Source organism: Bombina bombina, chromosome 9 (genome assembly GCF_027579735.1).
Source record: "Bombina bombina isolate aBomBom1 chromosome 9, aBomBom1.pri, whole genome shotgun sequence".
NCBI lineage: Eukaryota > Metazoa > Chordata > Amphibia > Anura > Bombinatoridae > Bombina > Bombina bombina.
In genome coordinates, this window is record NC_069507.1 from 8,839,751 (window position 1) to 8,858,316 (window position 18,566).

An 18,566-nucleotide genomic window follows, 5' to 3' on the forward strand; every position below is an offset into this window, starting at 1 on the left:
CGACAGGGATAGTAGTACGCTTAGCTAGGGTAGAAACTGCTCCCTCCACCATAGGTACTGTCTGCCATAAGTCCCATGTGGTGGCATCTATTGGAAACATTTTCTTAAAAATAGGAGGGGAAGAGAACGGCACACCTGGTCTATCCCATTCCTTAGTAATAATTTCTGTAAACCTTTTAGGTATTGGAAAAACATCAGTGCACACCGGCACTGCATAGTATTTGTCCAAACTACACAATTTTTCTGGCACTGCAATTGTATCACAGTCATTCAGAGCAGCTAAAACCTCCCTGAGCAACACGCAGGTGTTCAAGCTTAAATTTAAATGTAGAGATATCAGAATCAGGTTGAATCTTTTTCCCTGAGTCAGAAACATCACCCACAGAAAGAAGCTCGCCTACCTCAGCTTCTGTATATTGTGAGGGAGTATCAGACATAGCTCTTAAAGCGGCAGTATGCTCTGTATTTCTTCTAACTCCAGAGCTGTCTCGCTTTCCTCTAAACCCAGGTAGTCTGGAAAATACCGCTGACAGGGTATTATCCATGACCGCCGCCATGTCTTGTAAAGTAAACGCTATGGGCGCACTAGATGTACTTGGCGCCATTAGAGCATGAGTCCCTTGAGCGGGAGTCAAAGGGTCTGACACGTGGGGCGAGTTAGTCGGCATAACTTCCCCCTCGTCAGATTTCTCTGGTGATAAAAAATTTTAAATACAGAATATGATCTTTATTACTTAAAGTGAAATCAGTACATTTGGTACACATTCTAAGAGGGGGTTCCACCATGGCTTCTAAACATAATGAACAAGAAGTTTCCTCTATGTCAGACATGTTTAAACAGACTAGCAATGAGACCAGCAAGCTTGGAAAACACTTTAAATCAAGTTAACAAGCAAAAAATAAAAACGGTACTGTGCCTTTAAGAGAAACAAATTTTGTCAGAATTTGAAAAACAGTGAAAAAAAGCAGTAAATCAAACAAAATGTTTACAGTGTGTATAATAAGCTAACAGAGCATTGCACCCACTTGCAAATGGATGATTAACCCTTTAGTTAAAAAAACGGATCAAAAAAACGATATAGACGTTTTTTAACAGTCACACCAAACTGCCACAGCCTTGCTGTGGGCCTACCTTCCCCAACAAACGATTTTGGAAAGCCTAAGAGCCCTTGAGAGAGGTCCTATAGAATTCAGGGGACTCCTGGAGGAAGCTGGATGTCTCAGTCTGTAAAAATTACTGCGCAAAAAAGCACTAAATTAGACCCCTCCCACTCATAGTAACACAGTGGAAAGCCTCAGGAAACTGTTTCTAGGCAAATTTAAGCCAGCCATGTGGAAAAAAACTAGGCCCCAATAAAGTTTTATCACCAAAGTATATATAAAAACGTTTAAACATGCCAGCAAACGTTTTATATTGCAAATCTATAAGAGTATTACCTCAGAAAGTAAGCATGATACCAGTCGCTATTAAATCACTGTATTCAGGCTTACCTTACATAAATCTGGTATCAGCAGCATTTTCTAGCATTCACATCTTCTAGAAAAAAATTTAACTGCACATACCTCATAGTAGGATAACCTGCACGCCATTCCCCCGCTGAAGTTACCTCTCTCTTCAGTCATGTGTGAGAACAGCAATGGATCTTAGTTACAACCTGCTAAGATCATAGAAATCACAGGCAGATTCTTCTTCTATTTTCTGCCTGGGACAAAATAGTACAACTCCGGTACCATTTAAAAATAACAAACTTTTGATTGAAGAAAAAAAATAACAGTGTTACACCACTTCTCTCTTACTACCTCCATGCTTGTTGAGAGTTGCAAGAGAATGACTGGGTATGGCAGTTAGGGGAGGAGCTATATAGCAGCTCTGCTGTGGGTGATCCTCTTGCAACTTCCTGTTGGGAAGGAGAATATCCCACAAGTAATGGATTATCCGTGGACTGGATACACCTTACAAGAGAAATGGATTTCTTTAAACCTACCCTGGTGTCAGGTAAAATGGTGACGATTTTATGCTAGATGTATACTTATAGGAAAGATCATGTATGTCTTATTTAAATGAACAGTCTAGTCAAAAATAAACTTTAATGGTTCAGATAGGGCATGTTATTTTAAACAACTTTCCAATTTACTTTTATCATCAATTTTGCTTTGTTCTCTTGGTATTCTTAGTTGAAAGATAAACCTAGGTAGGCTCATATGCTAATTTCTTAGCCCTTGAAGGCGGCCTCTTATCGGAATGCATTTGACAGTTTTTCACAACTAGTTAGTTCATGTGTGCCATATAGATACCATTGTGTTCTCGCACGTGGAGCCACCTAGGAGTCAGCACTGATTGGCTGAAGTGCAAGTCTGTCAAAAGTAATATGATAGTTTAATTTTCTCTTTCTGTCCCTTTAAAAGACCATATAACTCCCTTATCTAAAAGTTTCTTTTCAACAAAGCATCACATGCCCCAGGCTAAAATAAAGGCTCTTTATTTTTATCCTAAAATCCACACTCCAGCTGTCCTCCACCAATATACTGGACAATCTGTGATGACTGGGCACAATGATAGTTAGGTCACATAATGTCCCACCTAACAGCACTACCTTAGCCCCACTGTTGATCCCAACCCATGATGCAGTGGCGTCACTAGGGGGGTGCGGGCCGCACCTGGGTGACACCCTCCAGGGGGTGACACCAAAAAAAATTTTTTAATTTTTTTTTAATTTTATTGAAATTCAAAGAAATACAATGTTGAGATGCATAGATTTTTTTATTAGAGGGGCTGGCATTTGTGAACATTGGTGGGACTGGGGAAGTTGTAGACACACAATTTTTTTGCCCCTTGAGCCAGTGCTGCAATTTCAACAAATAGTTTTCCTGGCTGCTTTTGCTTGTTTGTACTTTGCTTCTCCCCTGCCCAATTTCTCTATGAATGTTGTGGGCATGCCGTGGGGCTTGCAAAGTTGCGCTGCTAGCCTAAACCTGCCTGCCTATGTGTGCTCACTGCTCAGTGACATGTGGAGCAGTGGAGTCACTCACTGCTGTGCTGTCTCTCTAAACGGGAACTGGGAAATCGTGAGGGGATGCCTGGCACCTGACCGCATGACTGTTTGACACTGTCTCTAAAGTGAAGGAGCCTTGTATGATGCCCACCAGACATTTACGGTTACGGTACACTAAGTGCACACTGAACAGGTAGGAGGGCGGGCGGGGGTCTGGGCAGAGTGCAGAGGTGATTGGCCATAAGAAGCGGTAGGCACGCGGCCCGGGGCTGTGCACTGACAGACTTGGAACAGAGTCAGAGAGCAGAATTTTCATAGTTTGCACGCCTAAACCTTTTCTTCAGTGATTTATTTTAGAGTGCTCTGTTTATCTTTCATTTGATGCTCTGCTGAGCCAGGGAGCAGCTCTAGGCATGAGCTTTATAATTAATGCAGTGCAGTTTACATATTTTGTATGTGTGTGTCTGAGTTTTTGTGTGTGTGTGTCTCAGTGTTTTTGTTTGTGTGTCTGAGTGTGTTTCCGAGTGTTTGTGTGTGCATCTGAGTATGTTTTTAAGTGTGTCTGAGTGTTTGTATGTGTGTGTGCCTGTGTTTTTGTGTGTGTTTGCTTTCTGGGGGGGGGGTGACACCATAACTTACCGCACCGGGTGACACCAACCCTAGTGACGCCACTGCCATGATGTATATTTTTGATACATACAAATTAATGATTTTACCTTTAGCTGCCAGTAAGATTTTACAGCTACCCCCTTGTCTGCCCCTCACTACTTTCTGCTCCATATTGTAGTCATGGTGGGGGAGGGGCATATGAGGTGGGAGGTGCAGGTTAGTTAGGTATGTGGAGCAAAGAGGGGGTGGGGGGCCCTGCTACACTTTTGCCCGGAGGCCCTGGTTGGTCTCAGTCCGTCCCTGGTCGCCCTCCCGCATCGCAACACTATTTAAATATTATTATCCCCTAATCTGCTGTCTGCCCACTCCGCTGCTATAATAAACCTATTAACCCCCAAACCTAACCCTAACGTAACCCTTACACCCCCTAACTTAAATATAATTAAAATAAATCTAAATAAAACCTACTATTAATAACTAATTCCTATTTAAAACTAAATGCTTACCTGTAAAATAAACCCTAAGCTAGCTACAATATAACTAATAGTTACATTGTATCTATCTTAGGTTTTATTTTTATTTCACAGCTAAGTTTGTATTTATTTTAACTAGGTAGACTAGTTAGTAAATAGTTATTAACTATTTACTAGCTACCTAGTTAAAATAAATACAAAGTTACCTGTAAAATAAAACCTAACCTGAGTTACACTAACACCTAACATTACAATAAAATTAAATAAATTAAATTAACATAATACATTTACCTAAATTACAAAAAAAAATAAACACTAAATTACACAAAAATAAAAACGAATTACTCCTAATCTAATAGCCCTATCAAAATAAAAAGCCCCCCCCCCCCCCAAAATAAAAAAAACCCTAGCCTACACTAAACTGCCAATGGCCCTTAAAAGGGCCTTTTGCGGGGCATTGCCCCAAAGAAATCAGCTCTTTTACCTGTAAAAAAACATAATTTATGCTTACCTGATACATTTATTTCTCTTGTAGTGTATCCAGTCCACGGATCATCCATTACTTATGGGATATTCTCCTTCCCAACAGGAAGTTGCAAGAGGATCACCCACAGCAGAGCTGCTATATAGCTCCTCCCCTAACTGTCATATCGACCGAAAACAAACAGAGAAAGGAGAAACCATAGGGTGCAGTGGTGACTGTAGTTTAATTAAAATTTAGACCTGCTGTCAGGTCTCCTGTCAGTCATTTCATAGCCCTTCCCACTTTGTCTTTAAGAGTATCCTGTTTCCTGTAAACAAGTGCTTAGTATTGAAACTGCTTCCTAGCAGGTGTATGTGCAGTTGTTTCTTAGGATACAAACCTAACATAATCTCCTTTCTCTAAGCCACTTGGACATCTGAACTAAGGATTAAAACTCCTCTCTACTACTGCAGCATTTATTGGCCCTGCAGTTTCTGAAGCTACATTGGACCGCAACATATTTCACAGCACACCTTCCTATTACAAAATCTTGCGCTCCCTTCTTGCCACAACTCCACTGGCACTTAGTGGTTGTTTCCTGAATACAAGTCAACTTACCAGAAGAAAACCAAAGCAATTACAAAGAGGAAAATTGGATTGTAAAACCGGAACTTAGCCACACCCCCTTTTTGTGACATCACTCTCTGTTCATTCAGCTTCAGTGCAGCCTACTCTGATTCAGTGTGTCAGCAGCCTGTCAGCAAGGAATAGGATTGTTTCCATCTCTACACTATCTGATACAAGGTAACACCTTGCCTGAACTAGCTAACAGAGACTTTGTTTACTATAACACCAGAGCCTTTGTGTTGTTACATTGTGCCCAGATTAACTTTAACCTTTAATAACTTTTCACTGATAGTTAATCTGTATTCATCCACATTGAATACAGAAACTCATTTTATGCAACACTGCAATTGAGATCCAAAACTATAGTCATAATTGTAAGAGTAAACACAGAATATCACACCTGCCTTAAAAGGACAGGGCGGGCCGTGGACTGGATACACTACAAGAGAAATAAATTTATCAGGTAAGCATAAATTATGTTTTCTCTTGTTAAGTGTATCCAGTCCACGGATCATCCATTACTTATGGGATACCAATACCAAAGCTAAAGTACACGGATGATGGGAGGGACAAGGCAGGATTAAGCGGAAGGAACCACTGCCTGAAGAACCTTTCTCCCAAAAACAGCCTCCGAAGAAGCAAAAGTATCAAATTTGGAAAATTTGTAAAAAGTGTGAAGCGAAGACCAAGTCGCGGCCTTGCAAATCTGTTCAACAGAGGCCTCATTTTTAAAGGCCCAGGTGGAAGCCACAGCTCTAGTAGAATGAGCTGTAATCCTTTCAGGGGGCTGATGTCCAGCAGTCTCATAGGCTAGGCGTATTATGCTCCGAAGCCAAAAGGAAAGAGAGGTTTCCGAAGGTTTTTGACCTCTCCTCTGTCCAGAGTAAACGACAAACAGGGTAGATGTTTGACGAAAATCTTTAGTAGCTTGTAAGTAAAACTTCAAGGCACGGACTACGTCCAGATTATGTAAAAGACGTTCCTTCTTTGAAGAAGGATTAGGACACAATGATGGAGCAACAACCTCTTGATTGATATTCTTGTTAGAAACCACCTTAGGTAAAAACCCAGGTTTGGTACGCAGGACTACCTTATCTGCATGAAAATCAGATAAGGAGAATCACATTGTAAGGCAGATAGCTCAGAGACTCTCCGAGCCGAGGAAATAGCCATCAAAAACAGAACTTTCCAAGATAAAAGTTTAATATCAATGGAATGAAGGGGTTCCAACGGAACTCCTTGAAGAACTTTAAGAACCAAGTTTAAGCTCCACGGGGGAGCAACAGGTTTAAACACAGGCTTAATTCTAACCAAAGCCTGGCAAAATGCCTGGACGTCTGGAACCTCTGCCAGACGCTTGTGCAAAAGAATAGACAGAGCAGAAATCTGTCCCTTTAAGGAACTAACTGATAATCCTTTGTCCAAGCCCTCTTGGAGAAAAGACAATATTCTGGGAATCCTAACCTTACTCCATGAGTAATTCTTGGATTCACACCAATAAAGATATTTACTCCATATCTTGTGGTAGATTTTCCTGGTAACAGGCTTTCGTGCCTGTATTAAAGTATCAATGACTGACTCGGAGAAGCCACGCTTTGATAGAATCAAGCGTTCAATCTCCATGCAGTCAGTCTCAGAGAAATTAGATTTGGATGATTGAAAGGACCTTGTATCAGAAGGTCCTGTCTTAGAGGCAGAGTCCATGGTGGAAAGGATGACATGTCCACTAGGTCTGCATACCAAGTCCTGCGTGGCCACGCAGGTGCTATTAGAATCACCGATACTCTCTCCTGTTTGATTTTGGCAATCAGTCGAGGGAGCAGAGGAAACGGTGGAAACACATAAGCCAGGTTGAAGAACCAAGGCGCTGCTAGAGCATCTATCAGCGTCGCTTCTGGGTCCCTGGACCTGGATCCGTAACAAGGAAGCTTGGCGTTCTGGCGAGACGTCATGAGATCCAACTCTGGTTTGCCCCAACGATGAATCAACTGAGCAAACACCTCCGGATGGAGTTCTCACTCCCCCGGATGGAAAGTCTGACGACTTAGAAAATCCGCCTCCCAGTTCTCCACGCCTGGGATATGGATAGCTGACAGGTGGCAAGAGTGGTACTCTGCCAAGCGAATTATATTTGAGACTTCTAACATCGCTAGGGAACTCCTGGTTCCCCCTTGATGGTTGATGTAAGCCACAGTCGTGATGTTGTCCGACTGAAATCTGATGAACCTCAGTGTTGCTGAGGCCAAGCCAGAAGAGCATTGAATATCGCTCTTAACTCCAGAATATTTATTGGATCCCTGTGCCTTCAGGGAATTCCAGACTGCACCAAAACCTAGAAGGCTGGCATCTGTTGTTACAATTGTCCAATCTGGCCTGCGAAAGGTCATACCCTTGGACAGGTGTACCCGAGACAACCACCAGAGAAGAGAATCTCTTGTCTCTTGATCCAGATTTAGCAGAGGGGACAAATCTGTGTAATCCCCATTCCACTGACTCAGCATGCATAATTGCAGCGGTCTGAGATGAAGGCGCGCAAATGGCACTATGTCCATTGCCGCTACCATTAAGCCGATTACCTCCATACACTGAGCTACCGAAGGGCGCGGAATGGAGTGAAGAACACGGCAAGCATTTAGAAGTTTTGATAACCTGGACTCCGTCAGGTAAATTTTCATTTCTACAGAATCTATAAGAGTCCCTAAGAAGGAGACTCTTGTGAGTGGGGATAGAGAACTCTTTTCCTCGTTCACTTTCCACCCGTGCGACCTCAGAAATGCCAGAACTATCTCTGTATGAGACTTGTCAACTTGAAAGCTTGACGCCTGTATCAGGATGTCGTCTAGACACGGAGCCACCGCTATGCCTCGCGGTCTTAGAACCGCCAGAAGTGAGCCCAGAACCTTTGTAAAGATTCTCGGGGCTGTAGCCAACCCGAAGGGAAGAGCTACAAATTGGTAATGCCTGTCTAGAAAGGCAAACCTTAGAAACCGATGATGATCTTTGTGAATCGGTATGTGAAGGTAGGCATCCTTTAAGTCCACTGTGGTCATGTACTGACCTTCTTGGATCATGGGTAGGATGGTCCGAATAGTTTCCATTTTGAAAGATGGAACTCTGAGGAATTTGTTTAAGATCTTTAGATCCAAAATTGGTCTGAAGGTTCCCTCTTTTTTGGGAACCACAAACAGATTCAAATAAAAACCCTGTCCTTGTTCCGTCCGCGGAACTGGATGGATCACTCCCATAACTAGGAGGTCTTGCACACAGCGTAGGAATGCCTCTTTCTTTATCTGATTTGCAGATAGCCTTGAAAGATGAAATCTCCCTTGTGGAGGGGAAGCTTTGAAGTCCAGAAGATATCCCTGAGATATGATCTCCAACGCCCAGGGATCCTGAACATCTCTTGCCCACGCCTGGGCGAAGAGAGAAAGTCTGCACCCTACTAGATCCGTTGCTGGATAGGGGGCCGTTCCTTCATGCTGTCTTAGAGGCAGCAGCAGGCTTTCTGGCCTGCTTGCCTTTGTTCCAGGACTGGTTAGGTTTCCAGGCCTGCTTAGATTGAGCAAAAGTTCCCTCTTGTTTTGAAGCGGAGGAAGTTGATGCTGCACCTGCCTTGAAATTTCGAAAGGCACGAAATTAGACTGTTTGGCCTTTGCTTTGGCCCTGTCCTGAGGAAGGGTGTGACCGTTACCTCCAGTAATGTCAGCAATAATTTCCTTCAAACCAGGCCCGAATAAGGTCTGCCCCTTGAAAGGAATGTTGAGTAATTTAGACTTCGAAGTCACGTCAGCTGACCAGGATTTAAGCCATAGCGCCCTACGCGCTTGGATGGCGAATCCGGAATTCTTAGCCGTTAGTTTAGTCAAATGAACAATGGCATCAGAAACAAATGAGTTAGCTAGCTTAAGTGTTCTAAGCTTGTCAATAATTTCAGTCAATGGAGCTGTATGGATGGCCTCTTCCAGGGCCTCAAACCAGAATGCCGCCGCGGCCGTGACAGGCGCAATGCATGCAAGGGGCTGTAAAATAAAACCTTGTTGAATAAACATTTTCTTAAGGTAACCCTCCAATTTTTTATCCATTGCTAAAGTAGAAACTGCTCCCTCCACCTTAGGGACCGTCTGCCATAAGTCCCGTGTAGTGGCGTCTATTGGAAACATTTTTCTAAATATAGGAGGTGGGGAAAAAGGCACACCCGGTCTATCCCACTCCTTGCTAATAATTTCTGTAAGCCTTTTAGGTATAGGAAAAACATCAGTACACACCGGTACCGCATAGTATTTATCCAGCCTACACAATTTCTCTGGTACTGCAACTGTGTTACAGTCATTCAGAGCAGCTAATACCTCCCCAACACACGGAGGTTCTCAAGCTTAAATTTAAAATTAGAAATCTCTGAATCAGGATTCCCCGAATCAGAGATGTCACCCACAGACTGAAGCTCTCCGTCCTCATGATCTGCATATTGTGACGCAGTATCAGACATGGCCCTTACAGCATCTGCGCGCTCTGTATTTCTCCTAACCCCAGAGCAATCGCGCTTGCCTCTTAATTCAGGCAACCTGGATAATACCTCTGACAGAGTATTATTCATGATTGCAGCCATGTCCTGCAAGGTAATCGCTATGGGCGTCCCTGATGTAATTGGCGCCATATTAGCGTGCATCCCCTGAGCGGGAGGTGAAGGGTCTGAGACATGGGGAGAGTTAGTCGGCATAACTTCCCCCTCGTCAGAATCTTCTGGTGATATTTCTTTTATAGTTAAAGACTGATCTTTACTGTTTAAGGTGAAATCAATACATTTAGTACACATTCTCCTATGGGGCTCCACCATGGCTTTCATACATAATGAACAAGTAGTTTCCTCTGTGTCAGACATGTTTAAACAGACTAGCAATGAGACTAGCAAGCTTGGAAAACACTTTAAACAAGTTTACAAGCAATATAAAAAACGTTAAGGCACCTTTAAGAAACACAAATTTTGTCAAAATTTGAAATAACAGTGAAAAAAGGCAGTTACACTAACGAAATTTTTACAGTGTATGTAACAAGTTAGCAGAGCATTGCACCCACTTACAAATGGATGATTAACCCCTTAATACCCAAAAAATAATAAAAGACAAAAACGTTTTTTTTTTTTTTTTCAAACAGTCACAACTGCCACAGCTCTATTGTGGCTTTTTACCTCCCTCAAAAACGACTTTGAAGCCTTTTGAGCCCTCCAGAGATGTCCTGGATCATGCAGGAAGAAGCTGGATGTCTGTGTCTGTAACTTTTGCTGTGCAAAAAAACGGCAAAATAGGCCCCTCCCACTCATATTACAACAGTGGAAAGCCTAAGGAAACTGTTTCTAGGCCAAATTCAAGCCAGCCATGTGGAAAAAAACTAGGCCCCAATAAGTTTTATCACCAAATACATATAAAAACGATTAAACATGCCAGCAAATGTTTTATATTACATTTTTATAAGAGTATGCATCTCTATTAATAAGCCTGATACCAGACGCTGTCACTGCATTTAAGGCTTTACTTACATTAGTTTGGTATCAGCAGCATTTTCTAGCAAATTCCATCCCTAGAAAAATATTAACTGCACATACCTTATTGCAGGAAAACCTGCACGCCAATCCCTCTCTGAAGTTACCTCACTCCTCAGAATATGTGAGAACAGCCATGGATCTTAGTTACTTCTGCTAAGATCATAGAAAACGCAGGCAGATTCTTCTTCTAAATACTGCCTGAGATAAACAGTACACTCCGGCACCATTTAAAAATAACAAACTTTTGATTGAAGAATAAACTAAGTATAAAACACCACACTCCTCTTACGACCTCCACCTTGGTTGAGGCTTGCAAGAGAATGACTGGATATGACAGTTAGGGGAGGAGCTATATAGCAGCTCTGCTGTGGGTCCTCTTGCAACTTCCTGTTGGGAAGGAGAATATCCCATAAGTAATGGATGATCCGTGGACTGGATACACTTAAGAGAAAAAAATACAAACAACCCCCCAACAGTAAAACCCACCACCCAACCAACCAACCTCCCAAATAAAAAACCTATCTAAATAAACCTAAGCTCCCCATTGCCCTGAAAGGGGCATTTGGATGGGCATTGCCCTTAAAAGGGCATTTAGCTCTTTTACATTGCCCAAAACCCTAAGCTAAAAATAAAACCCAGACAATAAACCCTTAAAAAAACTTAACACTAACCCCCAACGATCCACTTACAGTTTTTGAAGACCGGACATCCATCCTCATCCAGGCGGCAGAAGTCTTCATCCAAGCGGGCAGAAGTCCTCCTCGAAGCCGGCAGAAGTCTTCATCCAAGCAGGCAGAAGTCTTCATCCATACCGCATCTTCTATCTTCATCCAACCGCCGCAGAGCGGATCCATCTTCAAGACATCCGGCGCGGAGCATCCTCTTCTTCCGATGGCTGTTGAAGAATGAAGTTTCCCTTTAAATGACGTCATCCAAGATGGTGTTTCTTACATTCCGATTGGCTGATAGAATTCTATCAGCCAATAAGAATTAAGGGGGAAAAATCCTATTGGCTGTTGCAATCAGCCAATAGGATTGAGCTTTCATCCTATTGGCTGATCCATTACTGTTGGGGGGTTGTTTGTATTTTTTTTTTACAAGTAAAAGAGCTGATTACTTTGGGGCAAAACCCCGCAAAAGGCCCTTTTTTAAAGGCCATTGGAAGTTTAGTTTAGGCTAGGTTTTTTTTCTTATTTTGGGGTGGGGGGGGGGTGGGTGGTGATATGGGTGGTGGTTTATTTGGTTGTGTGAGTGGTGGGTTTTACTGTTGGGGGGTTGTTTGTATTTTTTTACAGGTAAAAGAGCTGATTTCTTTGGGGCAATGCCCCGCAAAAGGCCCTTTTAAGGGCCATTGGCAGTTTAGTGTAGGCTAGGGTTTTTTATTTGGGGGGGGGCTTTTTTATTTTGATAGGGCTATTAGATTAGGAGTAATTAATTTTTATTTTTGATCATTTCGTTTTTTATTTTGTGTAATTTAGTGTTTATTTTTTTTGTAATTTAGATAAATGAATTTTGTTAATTTAATTTATTTTATTGTAATGTTAGGTGTTAGTGTAACTCACAAAAAAAGAGAACAAAAAATCCTGATACTTCTGCGCAACTTATAACAATTTTAAACAATATAACACATGTAAACCCAATTTAATGAAGAATAAAGTTATAGACAATAAGTCCTTATGAAAAGTTTATAACTGGTATATGTGCTGAAATTCTATGCAATATGTCCAGGATTGAAAAAAGTAAGGATGTCCTCTTACCAAAAATTACCCCAATCATATGAGGTAATGTGTAGTCGTGTGGTGAAGGTATATGTCTATGGTCTGCCGCTGTCTGTGCTTGTTCTTTCCGTGCAGCCTTGTGTATGGTAGTCCTGGATCTGGAACTTCCTGAATCTTGTGCTTGAACAACTCTTGGCAATATGGTAGTTTTTCGTACCTGGTCCTTTCCCAGATATCTCAAAGGCAGGAGTTGAAAGGGGAAAAAAACAAAGCAGACATAGCGTAATCCAGTAAAACAAAATCATAAATTTATTTACATTAAAATGATAGGAATCGCACTCACATTGAATAACCTCAATCAGGTATGAGGTAAGTATAGGCACATATATAAAAAGAAAAATACACTGGAGGGTGATGCTCTCAAGGTGTAGATTAAGAAGAAATACTTCTAATGGTGAATACAGTGCAATGTAAGAAGTGTAATGCTGCCCCTGTATCTGTATAAAATTAGTAGTTCATGGGGAGAGTGTCATTGTAGACAGTCTGAATGGCTCCTTATCTAAGGCCCCAAGCCAAGGTGGGCACTGTAATATGCTGACCCAAAGTAGCTGTGAAGCTATGAATAAACCTGAAAGCTGGAAGTGTTCTCGACCGTCTGCAGCAGGTCAGAGAGGAATCCCAGTGGAGAGAATTCTATCAGGCGGTAGCGGATCAGGCTCCGCTCAAAAGGTTGTCCTGGGGTCTGGAGCTGTAAAAAACGCCGGTACACACTGCGGATACAAGTGAGGAAACAGTACTGCCACACCTGGAGAGCCTTACGCGTTTCGAAGTGTCATATACTTCTTCGTCAGAGGCAATGTGTTAGTGTAACTCGGGTTAGGTTTTATTTTAGAGGTAAGTTTGTAATTATTTTAACTACGTAGCTATTAAATAGTTAATAACTATTTACTAACTAGTCTACCTAGTTAAAATAAATACAAACTTAGCTGTGAAATAAAAATAAACCCTAAGCTAGATACAATGTAACTATTAGTTATATTGTAGCTAGCTTAGGGTTTATTTTACAGGTAAGTATGTATTTAGTTTTAAATAGGAATTATTTAGTTATTAATAGTTTTATTTAGAATTATTTTAATTATATTAAAGTTAGGGGGTGTTAGGGTTACGTTAGGATTAGACTTAGGGTTACGTTAGGGGTTAATATATTTATTTAGAGTTAGTGATGTGGGAGGCCAGAGGTTAAGGGGTTAATTACTTTAGTATAGTGGCGGCAGTGAGATTGGGGGCAGCAGATTAGGGGTTAATAAATGTAGGTAGGTGGCGACGACATTGGGGGCGGCAGATTAGGGGTTAATAAGTGTAGGTAGGGGCAGCGACATTGGGGGCGGCAGATTAGGAGGTTAATAAGTGTAGGTAGGGGGCGTCGACATTGGGGGCGGCAGATTAGGGGTTAATAAATGTAGGTAGGGGGCGGCGACATTGGGGGCGGCAGATTAGGGGTTAATAAGTGTAGGTAGGGGGCGGCAGATTAGGGGTTAATAAGTGTAATGTAGGTGTCGGCAACATTGGGGGCGGCAGATTAGGGAGTTAATAAATTTATGTAGGTGGCAGCGACATTGGGGGCAGCAGATTAGGGGTTAAGTGTAATGTAGGTGTCGGCGATGTCGGGGGCGGCAGATTAGGTGCGAATGCAGGTGTTAGGCTTTTTTTTAGCCGGCTCTCCCCTTTGATGTCTATGTGGAAATTGTTCAAGAGCACGTCAAAACACCGCTTGTATTTGGGTGCGGTATGGAGCTCAACGCAACCATATCGCCCGCACAAGCCGTTTTTTTGCAAACCTGTAAAAGCAGCGCTATTAAAGGTGAGCGGTGGAAATAACTTGCAAGTTATTAGCGAACCAGCCATAACGCAAAACTCGTAATCTGGCCGTTTATTAGTTATTGCGGTGGGGGATTGCAGTTGACTGGTAGATAGATATTGTGCATGCGTTAGGTGCTAGTTAATATTTTCAGGCAGTTACGGTGCTCACATACTCAGCGCAAGTCTTGTTGCGCCTGCCTATGTGTGCAAGGTGAAAACGGAGTAACATTTCTCAATTTTCGCCGCTGATTATGTGATAGCGATTTGCAAAACAGTTCTATGTTATTTTATGGGAGTAAAAATAGCGGTCAACGCGTGAAATATACATGCCACATTTATATGCGGCGCTGTATATGTGATACCAAAATCGCATAAAAACCTAGGTCGCTCTCTAGAAAAATGCAAGAGCAGTGTGTTAAACATAGTTCTGTGGTAGGCAGGGTCCATAAGAGGTAGGAAAACAGTTTGAATTGTAAATTCAGCTGCTAAGTCTGTAGCCAGCACATAAACATATCACTCATGAGCCAATAGCTAACTTTGTACAGTACCTATCTGCCTACGCTAAGAAGCTAGATGTACAGAAAACCCAATATAAGGGAATAGGGAGCATATTTCGGTTTTATCACTTGACTAGCTGAGGTGTTCCTAGTAAGTTACCTACATGACCCACAGGCAGAGAATGTAACAGCTATCCATATTGTGAGTGAAGCAGCTCTGCTAGAGGTGGGCAGGATACAATCTTCAGAACAGAAACCAGTAGATGTGTCATAGACAATTGCCTATTAGAGGGATATTTATAGATAGTGGGAAGAGGTGCAAGGGTTAGTAGTATAGCAGGTCACTGAAAGTCTAACCACTAACTCTGCTGAGAGAGAAAAAAAGAGTGGGCGTTTATAACAATTTATTATTCTCTCTAATATTAGTTACTTTTAGCACAGTTGTTTTTCTTTTGGCCTCTTCAGACAACATATTTTAGAACAAAGGCTCTGACACTATATTTTTAGACATTCCTCTATGCTGCCCGTCCGGTTAGAAACATGTCACTTAAAGAAAAAACTTCCGTCTGAAGCTGAGACACCTGAGACTAAAACAATAATATGTCTAAGCTTTGTGGAAAAGGTTCTATGGTTGTGTTATCCATAAAGACGTAACATCTACAAGATTATCAGAAAATAAACATTTTTGTGTTTGCTGTATGTGCTAAAGGCAAAAAGCTAAACTTCCGTTAAAAGGGAAGCAAGCTACAGAATAACTGATTACAGAGTAATATACATTTGGCTTCAGCTGGGAAACTATGTTTTTATTTTGTTTTTGCACAAAGTAACACATTCGTTTTTTAACCTGTAGCCTTAAAACATTTCTTATGCCCAATAGACAGGAAACACAATCTTTTTAAAGCTGCCATCTAGTGCTCTTACAAATGAATAACATTCTTGCAAAACTTCTGCCATATAGTGCTCTAGAAATGGGCTAGCTCCTAAGCTAATGTTCTTGCTTCTCAAAAAAAGATACCAAAAGAACAAATAAAATGTTATAATAGAAGTAAATTAGATTGTTGTTAAATTGCACGCTCTATCTGAATCATGAAAGACAATTATGCCCATAATGGGCCAGATTATAAATGGCGCACAAAATATCGCTTTTGCAAGTCAATATTTGCGCTCCACTTAGTAATACCAGAGCATGCGGTGCAATGTCAACCTAACCTCGCATTGCACGGAAGCTTAGTGCTCACGAGAGAGCGCTTCCATAGGCTCCAATGGGAGCCGTCAGACACAGCATGAGAACCTAGCACAGCAATTGTTAAATATATATATATATTTATGTGTTAATATGTGTATATAAATATATATGTATGTGTTACTATGTGTATATACATATATATGTATGTGTTACTATGTGTATATACAGATATATGTATGTGTTACTATGTGTATATAAATATATATGTATGTGTTAGTATGTGTATATACATATATATTTATGTGTTACTATGTGTATATACATATATATTTATGTGTTACTATGTGTATATACATATATATTTATGTGTTACTATGTGTATATACATATATATTTATGTGTTAGTATGTGTATATACATATATATGTATGTGTTACTATGTGTATATACATATATATGTATGTGTTAGTATGTGTATATACATATATATTTATGTGTTACTATGTGTATATACATATATATTTATGTGTTACTATGTGTATATACATATATATTTATGTGTTACTATGTGTATATACATATATATTTATGTGTTAGTATGTGTATATACATATATATTTATGTGTTACTATGTGTATATACATATATATTTATGTGTTACTATGTGTATATACATATATATTTATGTGTTAGTATGTGTATATACATATATATTTATGTGTTACTATGTGTATATACATATATATTTATGTGTTACTATGTGTATATACATATATATTTATGTGTTACTATGTGTATATACATATATATTTATGTGTTACTATGTGTATATACATATATATTTATGTGTTACTATGTGTATATACATATATATTTATGTGTTACTATGTGTATATACATATATATTTATGTGTTACTATGTGTATATACATATATATTTATGTGTTAGTATGTGTATATACATATATATTTATGTGTTACTATGTGTATATACATATATATTTATGTGTTACTATGTGTATATACATATATATTTATGTGTTAGTATGTGTATATACATATATATTTATGTGTTAGTATGTGTATATACATATATATATTTATGTGTTACTATGTGTATATACATATATATTTATGTGTTAGTATGTGTATATACATATATATTTATGTGTTACTATGTGTATATACATATATATTTATGTGTTATTATGTGTATATAAATATATATGTATGTGTTACTATGTGTATATACATATATATGTATGTGTTACTATGTGTATATACATATATATGTATGTGTTACTATGTGTATATACATATATATTTATGTGTTAGTATGTGTATATACATATATATTTATGTGTTACTATGTGTATATACATATATATTTATGTGTTATTATGTGTATATACATATATATTTATGTGTTACTATGTGTATATACATATATATTTATGTGTTATTATGTGTATATACATATATATTTATGTGTTATTATGTGTATATACATATATATTTATGTGTTACTATGTGTATATACATATATATTTATGTGTTACTATGTGTATATACATATATATTTATGTGTTATTATGTGTATATACATATATATTTATGTGTTATTATGTGTATATACATATATATTTATGTGTTAGTATGTGTATATACATATATATTTATGTGTTACTATGTGTATATACATATATATTTATGTGTTACTATGTGTATATACATATATATTTATGTGTTACTATGTGTATATACATATATATTTATGTGTTACTATGTGTATATACATATATATTTATGTGTTATTATGTGTATATACATATATATGTGTTACTATGTGTATATACATATATATTTATGTGTTACTATGTGTATATACATATATATTTATGTGTTACTATGTGTATATACATATATATACACAAAGAGAGAAGCGCTCTACCAGGAACGAACAACAGCTCAGTGGCTTGTTCTATGGCGATTTACCACCCGGAAGCAGCCTCTTTTAGACCAGTGTGCTTTTCACAGAAGAAAACTTTCCTGAAGTATATCAGTCTGATCCTGCCAAGTAAGGTCAGTCCAGCCCCGAAATACCAGGCAATTCTCCTCTGAACAAGGAACATGACAACCCCAGACGATCGTTTCGGCCTCCTATGGGCCTCGTCAGTGAGGTGCAGCCACATTCCTCTAAGCACACTGGGCAAGGAGTCCACGTCTGGTTTCTCCCATCACCCATAGGGAGACTTCCCCAGGGTTATAATAATTTGCATACAAAGAGAGAAGCGCTCTACCAGGAACGAACAACAGCTCAGTGGCTTGTTCTATGGCGATTTACCACCCGGAAGCAGCCTCTTTTAGACCAGTGTGCTTTTCACAGAAGAAAACTTTCCTGAAGTATATCAGTCTGATCCTGCCAAGTAAGGTCAGTCCAGCCCCGAAATACCAGGCAATTCTCCTCTGAACAAGGAACATGACAACCCCAGACGATCGTTTCTGCCTCCTATGGGCCTCGTCAGTGAGGTGCAGCCACATTCCTCTAAGCACACTGGGCAAGGAGTCCACGTCTGGTTTCCCCCATCACCCATAGGGAGA

General features: G+C 39.8%; 1 protein-coding gene across 1 annotated transcript in view; it reads left to right on the top strand.

Moving 5' to 3' along the window:
• Positions 1–4,902: 4,902 nt before the first annotated feature.
• HELLS (helicase, lymphoid specific) overlaps positions 4,903–18,566 on the top strand; it is a 267,233-nt gene continuing 253,569 nt past the window's right edge. Inside the window, exon 1 of the mRNA XM_053691865.1 lies at positions 4,903–5,342. The gene's annotated coding sequence lies outside the window, so the exon portion shown is untranslated. The remainder of the gene's footprint in view (positions 5,343–18,566) is intronic.